At 54.6% G+C, this 4,752-nt stretch overlaps 1 protein-coding gene across 1 annotated transcript in view; it reads left to right on the forward strand.

Moving 5' to 3' along the window:
- The first annotated feature begins 3,984 nt into the window (after window positions 1-3,984).
- The window catches only part of LOC113212221 (uncharacterized), a 95,989-nt gene continuing 95,221 nt past the window's right edge, over window positions 3,985-4,752 (forward strand). Inside the window, exon 1 of the mRNA XM_026430831.2 lies at window positions 3,985-4,325. The gene's annotated coding sequence lies outside the window, so the exon portion shown is untranslated. The remainder of the gene's footprint in view (window positions 4,326-4,752) is intronic.

Genomic DNA, 4,752 nt, shown 5'->3' on the forward strand with positions numbered 1-4,752 from the left:
TAGTGAGCCCGTCACGAGAGGTGGCCGCTGCACGTGTGCACCGGGCGCAGGGCGCGTTCATATTGAAAACGCTGCTGTTGGGCCGGATGGGGTGTGGGATGTAATCCCAGCGAGCGACATGATCACGGGCGCGTCCGGCCTCCGTGTGGCGTGGCGCGGCACCTCTAGTCGCCGCTGGGCTGTTGTTGCTGCTCCTGGATCAAACCCTGGATACAGATGAGGTCTGTCGAAAGAGAATGCAATTGAAGGAGGAGGAGGAGGAGGAGGGGCCGTGTGCCTGCTGCATGTATATACAAGACGCACGGGGGCGGCTGGCAATAAGTTGTGGCCCGGCCTAGGCTCCCGATCAGCTGATTACAACTAACAAGAGTGCTTGTCACACCTGGCCTAGGCTCGGTGGGGTCTTTCCCCCTCGCGCGCTCCGTCATTTGGAAGCCTGGCGTTGTGACAACCGTGTGACAAGCACTTTTATACAAGTGTGGGCACTAATGTCGTCACAAATGATGGGATGAAATGACACACTTCAAAGTCGTCAGTTGTGAACGGTGTTTCTGTAAAACCTCTCTCGAGTGATTTCGTATAGTTCTACCCTGCCTCGCAGACATGCGTGTGGCTGGGTTGCCTACCTACGCCAATGCGGGTTCAAGCTAGTCAAAGGGGCCTGAAGTCAGTACACAACGACGCGACGAGTTCTCCACCCTCCTGGCACACTTGACCAAATTTGCTAATTGTAACCAGATTTTTTTCCGAATTTGGGGATCGCCTGCCTCATTCCCATTTGCCTCGTCCGAATTGCGTGCGAGGGCGCGGCCTGGGGGCGCTCCGTCCTGACTGTTGCGGGGCGGGGCGCGTGCGTCGGCGGCACCGGGAGGGGCGCGCGGCCGCTTTGTCGGCATCGAGTGTCGGCGTCGAGGTCAGGAAGTGGTTCCATCCCATCCGTTTTTCGCGCCCCTCGCCGACATTCACACCACTACCGCCGCCCCCACCGCCGCTCACCCCTCCTCACCACCTCACTGCGCCTCTTCCGTCCGAAAAGTCCTTATTCTCCGTGTCGTCTCTCTTCCACCTCTATAGCCTCGGCTATGGGGGTGCGACAGAGTGAGGGGCGGGGTCGCGGGCGCGTCCGAAGTGGCCTCCGCAGCACCGAAATCCATCAACGGGGTCGTCCGGCCGCCCGCCCGCCCTCCTCGACCCTACTTTTACCCCGTTTGTCGCAGCTAAGCCCCTGTTTACCTCCAGTTTCTCACCTGCCGCCCCTCCGCCACACGCTAACGACCCCGACTGCGCCAAGATGACGCACAAGTCCATCAGGTCGCCGCAGGGGCCCGACTCACTCAGGCGCCGCCCCCGCCGCCCCCGTCACCCCCGCACCGCCCCCCAGCCCGCCCGCACCCCGTCTGCAGCGCCTAATGATTTTTTGCCGGATTCCTTCCTCTTCTCATCGCCCGACGGTCATTTCTGCTGGGCTGCAAACGCATGGCCTGTGGAATAGTTTGGCAGGCCGCTTCCGGCCCGGCACCCACCGCCGTACGTACCAGCTGTACCCGTCCAGCGAAAAGAAAAAAAAATAGTTTGCGGTATACCGAACGACAGGTGACATAACCGCCAGGCCTATCGCGCCCAGGCAACGACAAGTAATGAAAACAAGCTCTTGCATCAGGTTCAGTAATGCTGATTTTTGTTTTTAAATCTGTCGAGGCGAGCGCTCTGTAACTTGTGCTTCAGTGCACGTGGTACCCACAACATACATAGGTACTGCCGGAACTTTTAACCTTGACTGCTGCCAACCACCGACACTCGACGGACTACTTGTTAACGAAATTTCAAAACCGTTATTCTAATGCGTCCCGTGTTGCCGTCAAGTAGTTGCTGGTTGTTGGCAAAACCGTATACGCGGCCGGTCGGCCGGGGCCCGTGAGAGATCGATGGCTCGACCGTGTCACGCGGGCAATGATGGCTCTCTTTAATGCCTCGGCGATAAATTCGCAGCGAGCAGCACACTGCTTGCGCACGCGGCGCAAACGAGATGTGTCTTAGACGTCCCTAAAGCAAAGCCCAAGGTACACCGCAGATAATCTAACTAACCGCTTCAGAAAGAGCATGGCAGAGCGACGAAAAGGGAGTAAAATATATTTCCTGTTTTTGCTGCGTGAAAAAAGTGCAAAATGGAAAATTGCTGAAATTCTGTCCTCATCGCGACGCCTTGATTGACAGAATTCACACACCTGCAGGTGTGTGACAAAATATTCACACATTTTTTGGTGTGCGAATAGAGATTCATACACTTAAAAAGGTAGCAATTTACCAAACGAATGAACGAACGAACGAATGAATGAATGAATGAATGAAAGACGTTTCGATTGACTTCTCAATAAAAAGTTTCTTTTTATTCATGTTGCTTACTGTGGATTATATAGCACGCCTCAAATGAGGTGCCGTTCATCATAAAAATAAAAGTAATCTGAGTGCTGGCAACCTATAAAAGTCCCCTCTGCTCGCGGGATAAAAAAGTTGTCAACTAATTTGTGATGGGTTCGGTAGCATAGCCGTGGGCCGTGGGAGCCCACGCGGGACTTCCCCCTCCGGACACGGACTTGCGCCCCGCCGGCCGTCCAGCCGCAGATCCGGCTCCGGTGCGGGCGGGGCGCGCGGGGGACATATGACCGCCGTGAGTGCAGTGCAGGGGCACCCCGGGCACCCGCCCCGCGCCCGCCTGTGCTTCCGGGCGGCCACGCGGAACCCACCGGGCTGCACCCACCCCTCTCCCACACAGAGTTGCCAACATCGCATCTCCCACGATGAGCTTGGCATCCGCGAGCGGTATATAGTGTGTGTAGTGTGGGAGCTGCTCGGGTATTTACTACTGCATTTGATAATTGGGAGCAGAGAAGTGAGCGGTGCGGCAAAACGGTGTTAGTGAGATACCTCAAACACTTTTCTGTTTTGGAACTCGCTGTTTCCGTTTGTTGCGTTGAGGGATGCTAATACAATAAAAACGTAAAAAGCGTTTGCTCTTTGAAAATATTCATACATGCGATTGATTTTGTACGCTTACTTTAATCCGTGCAGATCAACTTGTCGAGGGTATTGAGGACTAGATGATAGTCTGCTTTTGCCTGTCGCACCGCCGTGGAGGCGTGGACCGGTCGCCGGTGGTGGAGGAGAAAACGCCTCACTCGGGAACGTTCTGTTCCAGATCATTTCGAAGTGCATCGCCTTCGCTCTACGCACGGCGGTCGGTCGCACTGCAGCAGCCGCCGCCGCCGCCGCCGCCCTGAAATGCACTCGTAAACATTTCCTTCCAAACCACAAGTTGAGTTGTCATGCACCGGCGATTGGTTCCATTTGCGGTGGACGCGGAGCGGAAGGGAAACGATTTGAACGCGAAGGAAAGTAGGCGGCGGCGGCTGGGCAGCGGCAGAGGCCTCCTCAAGGACGAGGGACATAACGTGTGCAGAGCGGGGACATGCGCTGCAAGGCGGGACGGGGTCCACTCACTTTCAAACTGTGTCCGTGACACTGCTCACTTGTAGGATTTTAGTCCTTTTTGGATGCTGAGGCTGCAGCAGGTGATTAAAATGTCTTTTAGATGTGAACATTTCCCCAGTTCTTTACTTTAGAGTGGAAAAATTTGGAAGGCACAGATTTCTAGGTTTTCCCTTCCGGTCCGAAACACATAAAATTATGTACTGAACGCGAATACTGTGCCATTGTGCTACGCTAGCAGGTGCACTCACTTGCTCTGCTCCAACATCGGCGAGTGCTCGAACGTGCTTTCCCTGTTTGTTTGTTTGTTGTTTTTTTTACCCCTTTTTCCGGCGTCGCGCCATTGCCGGAGCGGAAGCGCGAGGCAGGGGCGGCTGCTGGAGGAGGAGAGGTGGGCGTCGGAGGAAGTGGCGCTCGGGCTCGGCTCGGCTCCGCTCGGTTCGTTCGGGTCCCGCTCGGGTCCCGACGCTGTGATTACTCCGCCCCGGCCCGACAGCCGAGCCCGAGCCGAGCGTCAGGCCGCAGTCCGCCTCCGAAGCCAGGCCCGGCACGATCGTTGTGTTTACCGCGTCGAGCCAGCTCAGTGTGTCGGCGTTGCGAGCCAAACCGCGAGCTGATATTCGCGAGTGTTCTCTAAGTGACGACCCTCTAATTGTGAACAGTGTTGACCAGTTCTTGCGTGTGAGTGATCTCGAGTGATATGTACTACTGCTGTGCGTGTGTTCTTGGCAACGCCATGAGTGGAGACGACTGAAGAGCCCAGTTTGGATTATCCCTACGCACCGAGTGGACTTATCCGTTTTGGACTACTCGTTACTCTTGGAGCAACCCCCGTCGAGGTAAGGAATCAACGCCCCTCGCCGATGTCTTCCTCTAACATGTTTCTACCCAGACCTTAAGCGATACATAGAAATGTGACAGGAACTTGTAAGTGCATCGCAGTCACAGTCACGATGACAAGTGCGGGGCAAGGGGTTGGAATCGCAAGTCTGTACTAAAGTACACTTTTGTATGAGCTTATGTTAAGGTTCACTTAAGTTACTCACTTTATTTTGCCTTAAAAAAAATAGTTGTTTTCCCTTTTCCGCGCACGATATTTTATACTGGATGTGTCTTATTTGTTTTTATCCCACCATTTTTGTGCATGACGTTATTTTTGTAGCTCATTTTAAAAGTGATGTCACATACTTTTATTTGTATTCCCGACCGTGTCGTGTCACGGTGTGTGGTTGTGGCGTGAATAATCATCAGCGCTGGTGGTGTGCC

Source organism: Frankliniella occidentalis, unplaced genomic scaffold (genome assembly GCF_000697945.3).
Source record: "Frankliniella occidentalis isolate FOCC.00 unplaced genomic scaffold, Focc_3.1 Scaffold76, whole genome shotgun sequence".
NCBI classification, from domain to species: domain Eukaryota; kingdom Metazoa; phylum Arthropoda; class Insecta; order Thysanoptera; family Thripidae; genus Frankliniella; species Frankliniella occidentalis.